Source organism: Pelophylax lessonae, assembly GCF_965119305.1.
Source record: "Pelophylax lessonae genome assembly, chromosome: 3".
NCBI classification, from domain to species: domain Eukaryota; kingdom Metazoa; phylum Chordata; class Amphibia; order Anura; family Ranidae; genus Pelophylax; species Pelophylax lessonae.
In genome coordinates, this window is record NC_138770.1 from 325,763,442 (window position 1) to 325,782,177 (window position 18,736).

Below are 18,736 nucleotides of genomic sequence, written 5' to 3' on the forward strand. Positions count from 1 at the left end.
CCTTATTGAATTAACTCTCACTTCCTATCCCTGTGTCACATAAGGTATTGATTTCCTAGCAAACAGTTTGCTAGGTGAATAAAGTGAATAAGCAGCCTTATTCACTTTACTTGCAAAGTGAATAAGGCTGCTTATGCATTTTTGCCATGTTTTTGGTGTGTTTCCAGTGCGTTTTCTGGGTGCCTATGGCTCTTTTCACAAAGTCCGCTGTCCGGTGTGGTCCGTTCTCTGCTGTGCAGAGAGGGAGGTGTCAAAGCCCCGCTGCTATCTATGGGGGAATCGGACGAGAGCAGACCGCCTGTCCACTCTCATCCGATCCCATCCGTTCCGATCCCCTAGACATATGGAAAATAGGGTTTCCATCCGTCCGGATTTCACAGACAGTATCGGAATCGGATAGCAGCGGGTGTCAGCGGTATGTCTCTGCTGACATCCGCTGCCCCATAGGGATGGATGGAGGATCCGATCAGATCCGACTTAAAAACTGACAGGCGGATCTGATTGGATCATTTGTGTGAAAGGGGCCTAACACACAGTATTTTTTTGGTGCGGTTTTTGAAAAATGGACCAAAGATGCAGGACTTTTCAAAAGGCACCACACCCACAGCATGGTGGTTTGAAGAGTCCCATAGGATTTAAAGGGATTGCATTTGTGTTATGTTTTTAGCACGTTGAAAATGCAGCAAAAACACATCTGTGTGAAATGTGCCTAATGTTACCTAAGATGAACCTGCATTTACTTTCAATGCCTATCCATCTGCCAAAAAAAATTGTGTTTATTTTTTTCCCTTGTGCATAATTAGGTATTTAAAGTGAATATAGGTTCATCTTACTTTAAAAAATGTACTTTGCAAAGTAAACATACACTTTGAAAGGTTAACAATCTCTGCTGCTGTAGTAAGTCAAAGCAGAACAAAATCCATCTCTCCTTTACAGCTGCCATCTTACCTTCTGTTTTATCTGCAGTTGCCATTGTGCTGTGCATGTGATCACTTGATAATAATGTGCCTGAATTATCAAAGTATATAATAATGGAATCGGAACAGAATATAACGCAAATGTTTTGCATGTATCTCACCATGCATAATACCCACTGCGCCCTAACACGTCACTTTTATTATAGCATAATAAACTACTTCCTACATCAAATGACAGCAGAGCGGTGCGGCTATTGTTCTGGGACGCTGATGCTGCATTTGCCCCCCGCTGGCCTTAACACTGAGAACTGGGCGATCAAAAACAGCCAATCGCCCAGTTCTTACAGCTCTGCGAGTAGAGAGCTGGTGACTGTCAGTCACTGGTTCTCTGCTCTGCCCCCCTGTGCTTTGTGGAGGTGGAGTGGCTGAATCAGGCTCTCAGTGGCTCGCTGATAGGCTGAGCCAGGTGCCAGTCCAGGCATTTAGGCGGATCCTAATCATATGGTCGTGATCTTTCATGTGCCTGGACAAGCTCTGTGATGTTAGCTGACAGCGAGCTTCAGCCCACTGTCTGCTGAAAATGGGTTACAGGAGTGCAGAACAAACTGTACTCCTGTGATCCACAGGAGAAGTACAGCAACATGAGTTTTGGCTGTACTTATGTTTTAAGACCCACTGGTCTTAATATTGCTCACCTACAAACACACAATTTCCAATGATGTTTTAAACTTTAAAAAAAACTAATGAACATAAACAATAAAACATACTTCTATATGGAGCTACTCATTACATTTAAACATGTAAACAATTGAGAGCGCCATGACTGAAAGGCTACAAAACAATTGTTTATTTTTGCCGGTTTGCTTTGTAGCATGTTAGCTACCACTTCTAACTAGATATTAGCAAACTTCTGTAAAGTTTTATCACTTGTGGTTCAGTCGACTTTTAAAAATCCATAAATCCATGAACCTTCAAAATGTAGAATTTCTAAAGGAGAAGCTCCATAAAATCTCCATAAAACCAAATAATTATTTTTATCATTATTATACAGGATGCTTATAGCTCCAACAGCTTGTGTAACAACTAAGTCAATAGGAATCTAAACCTGGCTCCAAGAAATGGTGTATTCCAGGGAAGAAAAGATTTGAAATTGTGCAGAATGGTTCAGGAAGTTAATGGCAAACCTACCTGATGAGATGATGAAGCCAAAAAAAAAAAAACAGCCTGGGCTATTTCTTTTAAAAATTCTACCAGGGATACTAAGATGGAAGGGTAAGACCTGGTGGCACTGATAGTTAAGCTAAGGGCATCTAGAGAACAGCCAAAGCAGATATTAGGTATTACCAGCCTTTGGAGCATCTTTTGGTTCTTTTCTCCAAGAAACTTTTGAGAATCTGAGCTGCCAAGAAAAGCACTGATTTGGCTTGGGATATCTAACTCTTGAAATTTGGACTGAATATAACAATCTGAATTTCAAGATCAAGTCTACTGGCAAGTAGTGGAAAATAACAGCTGCAGCTTTCTTATATGAGACTGCGGGACAGGAAATCAAATGTGTGTTAAAAAATACTATTCTCTACCATACCTACTGTATATTATGTATTTTGATCTCTGGAAACGTTATATATTTATGAATGTTATCTTTTTCTATTAAGTTTTTTGTGGTCATTTGAGGCTTATGTAGACCACAATCTCTGCATTAAATGTGAGTTCTGTATGTACAATTGCGCATTTTCAGTGCATATTCAATGCATTTGCAGTGCATTATATGTATTTGCAGTATGATTTCAGTGTGTTTTTAAAATTTATTAAGTTGAATTTACATGTGTCTTTATGCGTTCATGTGCATTTGTGGTGCATTTGCATGCTTTTTATGTGTGTTTGTGATGCATTTGCACACATTCACATGCAGTTGCAGTGTGTCCCAGTGAGGAAAATGCATGTTGTACTTTTTTAAACGCACATGAAAACACTGTAATGGTGTAAACTAGGCTCATTGGAATGCATTTTTTTTACATGTGTTTGCACTGCCTTTTTGCTGCATTTAAAAATGTGCATGACTGCAACTGGTGTAAATAAGCCCTTAAAGGGTAACTCCACTTTTGTGGGGGGAAAAATAGCAAATAAAGAAAAAATAATATAACGTATACAATTGCGACACAAATCATATTGTGATTGGATGTTGTTAAAAATGACCTTTCCTTTTCAATCTGCAGCCTTTGTAATTTTCTGAAAATGCAAAGCAATATGGCTACCTGGAGCTGTTCTGTACACAGAATGTGTACTGATCACACCCCAGAAATATAATTTCCTGCTTGCATGATTGGCTCACTCATTTTCCCAGAAGTCTGCACTAAGATGCAAGTTATTTTTCAGGCATCCCCTGGAACACAAATGTAATTTTTGGTGAGATACTTGCAATAGGAACACGTCTAAAGGAATGCAGGCCCAGCAGATTTCCTCATTAGTGCTCTGCAGCTGCCGCAGCTTATAGATACTTATAAAACCACTCCCTTTAGACTTACTCAGCACAGAGGCACAAAGTTTATTGCAATCAATTTTTTTTTTTGTTTTTTGTTTTTACTTTAATTTCTTTGTTAGGAAACAGAAAAGTTTGAACAAACGGTGTAAATAATGCTCCAGTAACATCTCTTCATAAGTCAAATACATCTTTATTGTTATTGTATAGCTCTTTAACAAAATACTAGTTTTTTGTGGCTAATCTTTTTACTTTAATGAAACTCTGATATTTGTGATGAAAATATAAAAATTTACATATTACTATGTCACAATGCACTGTGCATAGAACATGTTTTATGCATGTCAGACATGGCTGGCCTTCATTGTACACAGGCTAAGTGGATGAGCTCCTGGGAGAGTTTGAAGTGCTCAGGGCATTCCCATTATTAATATTGACCCACGAATCCTTAAGATGACCTATACTCCATGTTAATCCATGTTAATTAAAAATGCAAACAGCATGGATAGGGAAATGTTTGTGATAAAGCTGAAAAAGTGTCTGTAAGCTGCCCTGAAACATAGGGCTGGTAGGTCTCTAGCAATCATTCCCATTGATTATTTTAACTGATTCCATGACAAAAAGAGACAACCATTTTAATTTCCATAAGGCAGTTAAAAACTGGCACCCTTGCACATGATTTATACCATCAAGTGTTGGGATTCCAAGCTCTTTAACCCTTTAATAAACAGAACCCATTCAAGGCAACATACCAAGATCAAATTTAAGCTCCAGTATGTATTGGTTAATTGACAATAACTCTATCCCTAACTCAATAAATCTTTATATTTTTTAAAAAATAACTCTTCACAAGTTTTTTCAATGTTCCTCCTCCTAGGAGACAAAGTGCATGTAGTGCTTTGTATCATGTTTCATCTGTAAACCTAACTACAATGTAAAAGTGTGCTTCATCTTACAGCCCACCTCCCCCACTGCCCCCCCCCCCCGAATATTCAACAATGTAGCTAGCAAGGAGATAGCTGCTTTTTAATCTGCACTTGCCTCCTTTTAAGCACTAATCCAAGACAAGTGGTGGACTGCTGGCAGAGGCTGGTGGAAGTGGGAGGCTGACATACCATCTCCCCCTGGAATCCTTTTTAATGCCTCTTGCCTGTTCATCTACACCACATGTGTCAAACATAAGACCTGTGGGCCGAATGCGGCCCTCAAAGACATTTTATGTGGCCCTCACACCTCAGGCTTGTTTTCAGCTGGAACGTAGTGGAAACGCTAACAGATCACTGCCTGCCCGGCACTCATGGCAGGGAAAAGGAAGATTCAGATGGCAGGTGCATTGTGGGATGGGGCATCCCATAGTAAGCTACACTTTGATCCCCATATGTGCCCAGTTGCACAGATTCCAACCAACGATCTTCCTGCAAGTGAAAGAGGGGGTTGGAGCCACCTACCATGCCAGGAGGTGCTAGAGCTGAGTTTGGTAGGTGAGATGTAAGGAAACCTTTTGGAGGGTGGGGGGGAGATGTGTGCATAGGTGGGGGATGGGGGAGAATGGTGCAGAGGTCAGAGCCGAGAAGGGGTGGAAGTGAGATGTGGACAGCCAAGTGCGCTGAACCCTGCACGTTGGGCATGGAACACCCCTAAACGCTGCACTCTATATGTAGTGCACTCCTAAACTCTGCACTCTGTACATAGCGCACCCCTAAACTCTGCACTCTGTACATAGCGCACCCCTGAACTCTGCACTCTGTACATAGCACAGCCCTAAACCTTGCACTCTATATGTAGCTCACTCCTCAACCCTGCGCTCTTTACATAGCACTCCCCTGAACTCTGCACTTTGTACATAGCGCACCCCTGAACTCTGCACTCTGTACACAGTGCACCCCTGAACTCTACACTATTTACATAGGGCACCCCTGAACTCCACACATATTGCACTCCTAACATTTATTGCCCCTTTAAGATCCTCCCACTGCAGTTTGGCCACACCCACCGCTCAATGCCGTTCATCAGAGGAGGGTGTGGTTCATGCACCAATTCTCTTAGACAAAAATCCCTGGGTATATTTATATAGTCTGATAGATACAACATGGTCTTTCATGGCAACCATAATGCTGATGCAGAACTCGATGAAATTGAATTGGGCACTCCTGATCTATGCCATTAGGACAAAAGAAAATAACAGAATGATAATTTTTTGATTTTTTTTTTTCAACTTACCCTTAAATTCAACTTACATATACATTGGCTATTTTCTAAAGAAAATGTAATTACTTTTATTATCCAATATACATGTTCAGCTTAGTATTTAATTTTAAATATTAAAGTTACACTTTCATACATTGTTTATAATGGGTATTGCATAACATTCTCTATTTATGATGCTCAGGCAGTCAGACTACCTTTTCACTGATATTGACATTATTATAAAAAAATCAAATAGAATGGGATCCAAGGAGTTTGGCATGAGGTGTAATAAGAGCATAGACAACATGTCATGTTGATGGGTTATCTAAGTTACATGGAGTGAATGTTTACTCTTACACAGCATATAAGCTGTAAGTGCAAAGAAAACTGAAAGCCTATTAGATTTTCCTGCCTGCATGTGAAAACTTCAATCACAAAGGTGGAAAGAAAGCGTTCTCAAGGTTTTGATTGATGTGTTGGACTTTTTGGAGAATTTTAGTGTAAACCTGAAACTGGTAACACATATTTTTTGCACATATGCCAACAAAAGCATTCATCCCAGAATCCCATTTTCTTTGCTGTAACATATTATGACAGATAAGTCTTACAGCTATGGTTATAAAACCTATTCCCACCTATTCATTGTCCCATTAGCCACTGAAAACATCCTTACGAGCATCTTAGGTACTCTCATTGGAGAGTAAAGCTGGCCATAGATAGACAGAATTTTTAATGAAAATTCCTAGGAAAAGTCTTTGGAAAATTGAAACAAAAATTCTCAGAACATTTGAATGTTGTTGCTTTTAGCACTTGATTTTGAAATGAATGGGCTTTATTGAAAGAAAATCACATATAATGTTAGAAATTATTTTATTCAAGAAAAATGCACCTGCTCCTTCGAATTTTCTAGCCATTGTGGTTGAAAACAAACACCGATCTGACCTACTAAGGATTTTTTGCCAAGAATTTGTGTTCAGCATATTACCCATATATGGCCAGTATAGGAAAAAAAGTGAAAAGGGCTCTAAGTTTTAAATGGTTAAAGCGGAGTTCCACCCTGGAATTTTTTTTTTTTTTTTTTAAAAATACCCCCGGGACAGTCAGGGCTAGTGCATTCCACAATGGCCAGCCTCTGATCTGTCCCGGGTTGCACTTACCTGTTAGGACAAATACTTACCTTGAAAAAGCCTTGTCCAGCGCTGCCATCTCAGATGTGGGCAGCTTGAAGCCAGCGCTATCCTCTTCTGCATCCTCTTCCTTCTTGTTCGGTCCCACGATGCCCTGCGCCGGCCCCGCCGTCACTTCCGGGCGCGTGCGTCATCCCTCCACAGCTTTTGGGCATGCCCAGAAGCTGTTTAGAAGGGAATGACGCGCGCGCCCCGGAACTGACGTCGGGGCCGGTGCAGGCGCAATGATTCCTGGGAGCGATGACGTTCAGCTCCCAGGAATCATTGCAAAGCCAGGAAGTGACGATGGGCCACGGCCGAGGAAGGAGGAAGAAGGAAGTAAGGTAAGTATATTTTCTTCTCTACGAGGTAAGTAAAAAAAAAAAAAATGCGATTATCCATTTGTTTTTCAGGTGACCCGGAGCGAGAAGATGGAGGTAAGTATAAAATTAGGGTGGAACTCCACTTTAAGTCTATCTCTATATCGAGTCCCTAAAGAGAATACAGAGGAGAGAACTTGTGGCAATAAAGGGGATGTAGGGTTTCAAAAAAGTAAACTGCCCAAAAGGACTCAAAGATGAGCTATGGAATTATAACATAACAAACATAAGAATATAAATTCAAGAGAAACCCAAATCTGATGCACCAATAAAAGTGTCTCATTAATTTATAAATGTGGTTGCATTTGCAACAAGTCAATTTAGAAATTCAATTTTAATTACTATCAGGCATGAAAATCTATACTGCATTATAATATATGCTGAGGCATTTTAACTTCAATGACAGAAGAAGCTGACGTTTCATTCATTAGATGATAACTTAAGAATAAGATAAGATATATCATGATAAGGATTAAGAATAAGACATAAAATGTCAAATCTACAGTTAGCTCAAATGTTCTTTAGAGATTGTGTATAACAGACTTCAAAGAAACATACACAATCCTGTGCTCAAAATGGTTAAGCAAAATGTAAAAAATAAAAAAAATGTTGACGAAGGTAAGCCGGCTGTTAAGTTTAGAGACCAGAACAATTGGAGGAGACTTACTAAAACTGCAAAATCTGGTGCAGCTCTGCTTAGAAACCAATCAGCTACCAGGTTAATTGTCAAAGCTTAACCACTTTAGCTCCCTTCATGACCAGTCCATTTTTTGTAATGCAGCACTGCGTTACTTTAACTGAAAATTGCATGACACTGTACCCAAATAAAAATGTTGTCCTTTTTTTCCACCAATAGAGCTTTCTTTTGTTGGTATTTGATGATCACCTCTGCATTTTTATGTTTTTTATTTTTTTTTATTTTTTTTGTGCTTTAAACAAAAAACGACCGACAATTAGGAAAAAAACAAAAAAAAAAAAACTATATTTTTTACTTTCTGCTATAAAACCTATCCAATAAAAAAACATAATTTCTTTATCAAGTTGGGCCAATATTTATTCTGCTACATATTTCTGGTAAAGAAATCCTAATAAGCGTATATTGATTTATGCAAAAGTTATAGTGTCTACAAACTATGGGATATATTTATGAAACAATTATTATTTTTCGTTAACTAGTAATGGTGCCAATCAGTGGCTTATAGTGGGACTGCGATGTTGAAATCAGACACTGACACTTTTGACACTTTTTTGGGAACCAGTGCCACTAATACAGTGATCAGTGCTAAAAATATGCACTGTCACTGTACTAATGACACTGGCTGGGAAGGGGTTAACATCAGGGGCGATCAAAGGGTTAACTGTGTACCTAGCTAGTTTTTTTAGTGTAGTGTGGGAGGTGCTTTTTCTAGTAGAAAGGCAGAATCCATGCCTTTTGTACTGGCAGAACACCAATCTGTCTTGTTTACATAGGCAGACTGCCATTCTGCCCGTGTACTGAACAATCAGTGGGTGCCGGCGGACGTCGAGTCCGCGAGAGTCGCTGATCGGCTCCTGCTCTGTAGAATCACGGTGGGAGCAAGCAGCCTGGGGCGTGCACTCATGCCCACTGCTTAGATGTGCAAACTACTATAAGGCAGTCAGCAAGTGGTTAACTGAACAAGCTTAAGTTAGAAGTTGATTGGCTACCATGCACAGCTGCACCGGATTTTCCAGTTTTAGTAAATCAACCCAATTGTCTGACAGTTCCTGCTTATCAATAGTGATCTAGTTTGAGTTAATAGCCTCATTGGTGGTAATAGTAAACTTTAAAACATTTTCTGACCATTCCCAACTACTTCATTTTTTCTTTTTTTGGTTCTTTCAACATTTAAATGGGAGATGGCTCGTCTTAGAGACCTTAGATAACAGATGTACAGCTTTTACAGAATCAGTATAAATTTCTTTACTCTCTTTATTAAAAACATATTTTTAATCATAGGAATTGTTTTTTTCTGAATTTTACCTTTAAAAACTGAATTATAGGCAGGTATAAAAGGCTCATATCAATGCAGAGTAAGAAATTTATTTTTTGAAATGCAAGTACAGTATTTGACCTGTTATCAGTCCCTCTGAATGTTTTTCACAGCAGAGTTCAGACTAGATGAGGGGGCAGCAGCACAAGGAATCATTGCTGGAGAGCTCATGTACTAACAAGGAACATGACAGGGAGGGCCCCTGCCCATTCTCCTCCTGGAGAAACTGGCCAGGAAGATACAGGGATTTTAAGGTGCCAGGCAATAAATGTACTATGTGTAATAAAAAAAATATATGGAATACTCAGATATAAAACATCAATCATTTATTAATACATGAAATGTTAAAAACATACTACAAATGATCAGAACAATATCCTGATCAGTGATACATATAATTGGCCCGATATTAATGGAATCCAAGGAATAGGGTATAAGTGCATATGGATCGATGCGATTCACCCTATTCAGTGGCATCTTCAGGATCCACGTACAAAGAGTTATATGCACTACATGAACAAAAACACCACATGTAAACAAAGTGACCTAATCCTTACATAATATCTCAATAATATGTAAGAAAATGATATTGTACAATAATTATACACAATTCATATAATAAGTATCAAGAAGTGGGAATAATTACAAGATGTGGAAATAAGTAAACCTGTAAATGCATTGCTGTGCAAATCAAATGTGATGTCTGTACGATTGCATGGCTGAATATGCATTGCATTTGGACCAAAGTCGTGCAGGGCCCTTTTCTTAGTCCGCACCAGAATCGTATAACATGGGTGCTCACACTGCACTGCGATATGCGAACTGATCTGGGGGTATCGTTAACTTTGTATTGACACTCCCAGCAGTTTGCATATGGCAGTGTAAACTGCCTGCGAGTCGGGTGCGATGCGCAAACCCACAGTGGATTTGCAGGGTTCCCGCATCGCACCAGTGTGAACCGACACTTATTGTTGTTTATGTCCCAGTTGTGGCCATACACTCCCATATTTGTAATTTTGACGGTTGTCACCTAGACATAAATTTAGGGGAAATCCAAACTTTTAGAGCTGTCACTACTGCAAAATCATCCAAAAGCAAAACCTGTTTCAGTGACAATTTCTTAAGATGGGAATTCCCCTGACTTTGGAGAGGTTTCCTCTGATTGCTTGTCCTTGATTCCCACAGCAGCCCAAAACCTAACTTGATATCTTCTGTGGAAAATACTGTACATGTTTACTGGTCTTATAATTTGTACTTAACTTCATATCATTTTCTGGATACTACCCAAGGCATTGATCAGTGTTTCATAAATGTGCCAGGAATGACATGCTACACAGTCTAGAAGAAGCATTGCATGCTGGTTTTTTTCTCTACTAGTATCATTTCAGAATTCAAGGCAATATATCAGTTTTCTGCAAGGAAGCAGGATGTGAGAAATATAACATCCTGGAAAAATTCTCTGACTTGTCTGAACAGGAGATTTCCCACAAGGATGTGCTCCAAAACACCTGGTCTGAGACAAGTTTTTATTCCCAAACATTCTGACACAGTAGGAAAAATACTAAATGCATTTTTTTTTTTTTTTTTAGATTTTCGTGTTTTATATTTTTGTAGAAGGATCCACTTGCAAGCTTGTATTTTCCTGGAATAACATAAAAAATCCAGGGAACTTGATATAAATAAAAACTCCAATATTGAATTTGCTTCTAGGCCGGCATTTACAAAATAAATTACCATGGAATGTATGGGTTATTTTTTTTTGTTATGCTGTTTATTTGTTAATTAATTGATTAATTTTATTTGTAATATACACTATATTACCAAAAGTATTGGGACGCCTGCCTTTACACGCACATAAACTTTAATGGCATTCCAATCTTAGTCCGTAGGGTTCTATATTGAGTTTGCCCACCCTTTGCACTTATAACAGCTTCAACTTTTCTGGGAAGGCTGTCCACAAGGTTTAGGAGTGTGTCTATGGGAGTATTTCCCCATTCTTCCAGAAACACAAGTGTGAGGTCAGCCACTGATATTGGATTAGAAGGCCTGGCTCACAGTCTCCACTCGAATTCATCCCAAAGGTATTTTATATATTTGAGGTCAGGACCTGTCAAGTTCCTCCAACCCAAACTCAGTCATCCATGTCTTAATGGACCTTGCTTTGTGCACTGGTTCAAATAATTTGGTGGAGGGGCGCTTATGGTGTGGGGTGGTTTTTAAGGGGATTAGCTTGGCCCCTTAGTTCCAGTGAAGGGATCAATTGAGGCGTTAGCATACCAAGACATTTTGGACAATTTCATGCTCCCAACTTTGTGGGAACAGTTTGGGGATGGCCCCTTTCTGTTCCAACATAACTGTGCACCAGTGCACAAAGCAAGGTCCATAAAGACATGGGTGAGCAAGTTGGGGTGGAAGAACTTGAATGGCCTGCACAGAGTCCTGACTTCAACCCAATAGAACACCTTTGAGGTGAATAGGTGCGCAGACTGCGAGCCAGGCCTTCGTCAAACATCAGTGCCTGACCTCACAAATGCGCAATTCTGGAAGAATGGTCAAACATTACCATAGACACACTCCTAAACCTTGTGGACAGCCTTCCCAGAAGAGTTGAAGCTGTTATAGCTGCAAAGGGTGGGCCAACTCAACATTGAACCCTACAGACTAAGACTGGGATGCCATTAAAGTTCATGTGCATGCAAAGGCAGGTGTCCCAAAACGTTTGGTTTTCAGATAGATACTTGTTTTACAATTACCACAGTTTTATATTAAGCTAAAACATACTGCTTGTGTGTAATGGTAAAATTGGGTAACACTGAAACAAGTGGAGAATTATGTCAAAATATATTAAGTAGATATCCACTTGCTGGCTGCCCTATAGCAGATTTAATCACGCGTGCCACTCACAACACCTCGAACGACAAATCATGTCAAACATCTCTGTGGCAGATTTGCTCAGTTTCATGCAGAATTTCACAATTTCTCTTTGTTCTAACTTGCTGTCCATGATGAAATAGCAGATGTGTTAATGAACGTGGTCAGAATAGCACCAGTTGCACAGCTCCTGATGTACACAGGATGGTGTCTTTTGGCACACTGACTTATGAAGGTGGGTGCTACCTGTGACTGTGCATGCAGCCTTGTGCTGCCATCTGTTGGCATGTTACAAAACTTTTTGATACCACCTGGTATGCGTGATTCTGCACCTGTGGGTAGGTGACACGCACACATGCCGCTGGCACCCTGCTTCTGATGTGATTAGCCACAGCAGAAGTTGATCAGCGGGTACCAGCCAATGAATGTCCACGGGCACCCACTGATCATCGAGGAGAGAGGCTGGATGGAGATTTGCATATGTAAACAATGGAGAGCTCTGTCCTGTCAGTGGGGATGTGATGGATTTTCTTTCCCTGCAAAACAGGGAATAAAATCTATCACATCCCTTTAAGAAAGCAGCAGCACACAATGGTTAGGCACACATGTAACAATTTGATTGCCCTGTATGTTTAACCCCTTCCCAACCAGTGTCATTAGTACAGTGACATTGTATATTTTTAGCACTGATTACTGTATTAGTGTCACTAGCCCCCACCAAGTGTCAGTTAGAGTCAGTTTATAATGCACAAACCATGTATACAAATATACGCTTACTGGGATTTTTTTTTACCAAAAATATGTAGCGAAATACATATTGGCCTAATTTTATGAGGACACTTTATTTTATGAGGACACTTTATTGTTTTATCTTTTTATTGGATATGTCTTATGGAGTAAAGTAAAAAAAATTTGTTTTGTTTTCAAAATTATCAGCCTTTTTGTTTATAGCGCAAAAAATTAAAAACTCAGTGGTGATAGAATACACAAAATGAAAGCTCTATTTGCGTGAAAAAATCTAACATAAATGTAATTTATGTACACAGTGTTGCATTACCCGTGCAATTGCCAGTTAAAATAATGCAGCGCCGTATCTTTAAAAAAATGGTCTGGTCATGAAGAGGGTAAATCTTCGTGAGGTCAAGTGGATAAAGAAATATAATCAACTGGCAGATTTAAACAATTACCCACAGCGATTTTAAGGTGTGGGACATAAAAGTTTTTGTTTAAAATAAAAACATTTTTTACTTGGATTGTCTGCATACACTATAGTGTCCTCAACAGATTTCTCTCTGACTGTGACAGCTTTAGAAAGTTACTGTATTCTGTTGCACAGAGCCAAGAGTAACACTGCCTCAAGAAATACCAGATGGCGTAATGTTGCTAGGTTTTAACCTATGTGCAGATTTGACAATTTAACTGCAGTAAATGTAATTATTGCATCTCATTCAAGTCAGTAGGCGAGCTACACTTAATATTATTTTCAATGTAACAATGGTTATTTTATTTACTATGCAAATTGCTTTTTTAAGTACATTTGTGTGCCATCCAGTGATCTAGTTTATGCAGAAGCAAGTGCCAGTATGGTTCTTGCATCATTTATTTAGACAATGAGTTGCAGCCTAATGGAGTCTAAAGGCTTCAGTATCTAGTAAAGGAATCCAGGCAAATTCTTGCATTGCCTCTAATGTTATTACAGTTCAACTAGATTTTAACTGCAAAAAGCATAGCAGCTTAGAGTATGTTCACATGGGTGTCTTTATTTCTTCACAACGATCAGGATGAGATTGAAAATAAATGTATGTAATGCCACTGCAGTTTTAACCCTTCTATGCTCAGTTTGCAAAAAATGCATTTGATGTCTGCTTGTTAGCAATATTAGAGTTATTTAAAAGCGAGTAATGTAAAGCTATGTAATAGCAAATAATAGGAAATTTAAACAAACTGAAAGAGGTCTTTGCAAGAGGTTGAAATGTGTCCAAAATGAATATGTATCCCTTTAAATTTTACAGATCTTAGCACAAAATACTAGAATGAATACCAGATGAAAACACCCTGCATGTTTTATCTGCTTTGCATTGACTACATCATTTAAAGACAGAAGATAGCAAGCAAAAGCTACTAGATGTTTTTACATAGTTACACGTTCTTAAACACAAGACAGAATGGAAAAAAAAAAAACATACTTAAAGCGTAACTCCACTTTTGTTGAGAAAAAAACATTCCCCTCTGGGTGATCTCTGTACATTGCAAGGATTTTAACAAACTTTGTTGCAGATTCCTACCTTTTGTTATTCTGAAGAAATCATTGTTTGTTTCTCTGTGCCTCTGTGCTGATTGGGTCTAATGGGAGTGGTTTCATAATTATCATTCAGCTGTGCAGCTGCAGGGCTCTAATGAAGAAAGCTGCTGGGCCTGCATCCCTTTAGACGTTTTCCTATTGGGAGTATCTCACTAAAAATTACATTTTTGTTGCAGGGGATGCCAGAAATCTGACTTGTTTCTTAGTGCAGACTTCTGGGAAAATTGGCAAGCCAATCAAACAAGCAGGAAATTATGTTTCTGGGCGTGGTCAGTACACATTCTGTGTACAGAACAGACCCAGGTAGACATATTGCATTGCATTTTCAAAAAATTACAACAGCTGCAGATTGAAAAGGAAAGTTCATTTTTAAAAACATTCGATTACAATATGATCTGTGTCGCAATTGTATACACTATATTGTTTTTTCTTTATTTGCTATTTTTTTCCCAACAAAAGTGGAGTTACCCTTAGACGGTGCAGTCAAAGTTGACAAAGTATAGAGTAGTGATGAGCGATTTGATTTGTGGGATGTTTGATAAACTCATTGTACCATCCGCAAATTGCAAACTTATGTAAAAATCTAAAAATGCTAATTTCCTTTAAAAAACATTCTTAGGGATGCCATAAACTGCCTCTGAAGTGTCTCACCTGTAGAATGTACTAAAGCAAAAGTGACATTTAAAAAAAAAAAAAATGTACCCCGTGCCACAGAAAAATACATTTCTGGTGCCTTGCCTGCTTTTGTTTGTAAACCTGGTGGGCCTCTAGTGACATCACTGATATCAATGTCAGACAAAAAAAAAACCAAAAAAAAAAACCACGTTAGGCCCTTATCTGAGCAAAGTCCAGATACAGAATACTGGAAGCCAACTAACAATCAACAACACTTGCAACCCACACAGTGAGAAGTTTTAATACTTCCACTAAATGAACGAGTTCCTGCTGGAGGAGGTATAGGCAGGTGAACATGGCCAACTCTGGCCATTTGGTTTGCTCTGTCTGTGAATCATGAACTGCAAGAGTTGGGATCATCCCCTAATGCCTGTGAGCTCAAATCTCATTCCTAACAGAGAGCATAGCTGAGCAGTACACTTTTTCATACAAGCTTTGTTGAAGTGCAACACAACTGTTGTGGGTGCTGGAAGAATTACATTCACAGGTGCATCTAAATTTAAGAAAAGGATGCCTGTTTGCAAATATCCTTTATGTATCAGGTACGAGATGATCGGCTGCTACCAGTTATTCAAACAAGCTTTTCATAAAAATACTATTTTTTTTTTTGTTAGCTTTTCTTTAAAGAAGAGCTGAGGATTTCAATTCACTAAACACATTCCCACATGGAACAGTTGAAATACCAGCACACATGGTATCTATTTTTGTAGCATTTTATGTGCAAAATTAGCTAAACAAAATATCGAACAACTATTGACTAAAATAAGCTAATATTGTTCCAAATACTGGTGTTAACTGAAAGGTTATAGAAGGTGGTGTATTGATGACAGCAGTAAGCACATCTTTTTATGTGAACACAAAAATAACATTGCTGACAAAAAAAGAAGTATTCATATTTTTGTCTGAAAAATTAACATTTCAGTAAAATAATATAAGTATATAAAAAATAAAAACAGGTAAATAAACTAATGTAGCATAGTGAATTGACTAATATTGTATGGCTCACAGAAGACCAAACAGGTTCAAATAAATATCATGAAAATAAAAGGAAAAAAATATATAAATATTTTTATGGTCACAAATTACAACAGTGTTTTTAGAAACAAAGCATAAAATAGTCACAGACATAGACGCACATTTGTTTGACAGATCTAATGGGATTGTTTTATAAATATTTTGTCATCACCACTGTCTAAAAATGAAAATGGGCATTTACTGTTCTTTAACATATAGGTTACAACACCAATATCATGTTCCAATAGTAATCTAAAATTATTTACAAGTGATTTCAACTCCTCGGGAAATTCCTTTAGTGTGACAACTGGTTGACGTATTACAGGGAGACAGTGAGTCAGTGGGTGGAAGAATCTATGTTCCAAGAATTGTTCAAGGAATGATCATTTGTAGTTGGATGAGTACTTCATTTGTGGGTGTTATAGCAATGTACATGACAGATTTATGTGTTCATTAGAATCTTCAACAGAACACACTGACTTAAAGGATTTTGTATTCAATGTATATATAAAAGTACAAAAGATTGCTTTCCTTACTGTATACTTTTCCAAAAACTGACAGTAACACACATGACACATTCAAAAAATATCTTCTGCTATTTCATTCCATCACCTGACAGACAAGGATAGCTAAGCACTATTAAAGAGAAATCTTCAGTATTTTCATTGAGAAATATTTTCAGTTATAGTACAGTATTTACATTAACCACCCGCCGACTGCCCACTATACATTTACTGTGGTCGGGCGACATGGGCAGGCTGGATCATGTACATGTATGTAATCCAGCCAGGGCATGCAGTGCACTGTTCCTGCAACAGTTGTATCCACCGGACACAGCAGATTGTGGCTCCCGGTACCCAGACACTTTGAGTGGCTATGCAATCACATGATCCCAATGTCAACAAAGCTGTTATGAATGTATGCCATTCATACCAGCTGTGCTTCCTTTACAGTGACGTTGGGATAGGCCTATAGCCATCACATAGTACCTGGGTCACTTAACGCACCCTGTACCATGTGACCATTTTTAGCCAAACACAGATCACTATTAATCACAGCTATTATGAATGTAACCCATTCATGGCAGTTCAAAACTTTGCTGTTAGAGTGATCATCATTGTAACAGCAATCAAAGCGTTTAAAAATACCCCCACCAGAGTAGTACAGTGTTACTAAGCTGACTCTGAACTATAATAAAAGTTTGTAAAAAAAAGAAAAAGTAAAAAAAGAAAAAAATGAAAAAAAAAATGTATAAAAATGTATTTATTTAATTAGGTTATTTTATAATACTGTCACTAGTCAGTGTCCCTGATCACTGCCACACCAGTCATAGAATGATGCTGTACTGCACTGGTGACAGTATGTTAAAAAAATGTGAAAGAAAAACAAGTTGTATTTAATTTCTTATATTTCCAAAAATATAAGAAATATTGTGACGAAAAAACTTCAAAAAACCCACTAAATACCTTAGACTGTCTAGTTTCCAAAAAGGGGTAATTTGCAGTGCATTTGTTCTGTCCTATCATTTAAGAGCCTCAAGAAAAGAGATTGGCCCTCAATACATCTGAATTGATCAATATCAAATTCAAATTAGTGGTTGCACAAAATAGTGTTGAGCATTGCTGTAAAGGGCTTAAATGCACATTGCCATCCCCTGCTGGTTTGTCCCTTATGCAAGTTTTACAAGGGGCATCAGTAATTTTTTTTTTTTTTACTGTGTATGTTTTTAATTGCATATTTTTTGGATTATTATTAAATTACTGCACTATGAGCAGTTTTATATGGCAGGTGATTATATGTGGATGTGTACTAACCCCTGATGGAGTGGAAAAGAGCAGTCTTATCCTATTACTGTGGAGAGAGAAAGGTCATGCTGGATACCATATAAACAAGCACTCATTGCTGTTATATTATAAGACAGCAAACCTTTCTGGTGAGTTTGAAATTTTACCATATGGTGAAGGATTGAAACGGAGGGTGTTTTCCAATCACTGGGTGAAGGCTGGAGTTGTACACTTTTGGACTTTTTATGATATTATCTATAAGTTTTGTGAATTGTTCACACTTTAGGGTGTGACACCTGGGTGAAAAAAGTAATATTTTTTATTTTTCTGTGGACACTGATCATATTATTAGTGTAATTTATTTTAGTACTGCAATTACCTTTACCACCTGTCTGTTTACACCCACCTGCCATCCAATCTACCAAATGGATGGGAAATGGATCCCTATCTGTCTGTTTTTAGTGGATCGGATCAGATATGGACGGATGTCAATGGACACGTGTCTGTTGAAACACACCACTCCATAAAGAAAACTGGGGGGTCCAATCGGGTCCAACCTGAAAAATGACAGGCAGACCCGATCGGGCCACCCTTATGAAATGGCCCTTAAGGTATGTTATAAGTCTCACTTTGTAGTTGATTTGCTAAAGGCAAATAGGCTGATTACTTAGCAATGGAATGTTCACATTGCAAGGGGATCTAGAAATGAGGCCTTACAGAGAAGGAGCAAGGACATTATAGGAATTTGGTGATGCATTCTTTCAAATAACTCTACACATAGAGAACCCAGATGATTTTATTAGTCCACATTTTTAATTTTTTTTGCATCACTGCTATTCTATATTTCGAATTATCCATATTTTTTTGAACACTAATTTTTTTTATTTATTTTTTCTTCTTTAATTGTATTGTTATTCATTATACCTATTTATATTGAAGGTTCTCATGG

The 18,736-nt window shown here is 38.2% G+C and overlaps 1 protein-coding gene across 1 annotated transcript in view; it reads right to left on the reverse strand.

Annotated features, from left to right (window-relative positions):
* CSMD1 (CUB and Sushi multiple domains 1) overlaps positions 1-18,736 on the reverse strand; it is a 2,644,830-nt gene that overhangs the window by 2,375,247 nt on the left and 250,847 nt on the right. The window lies entirely within an intron of this gene.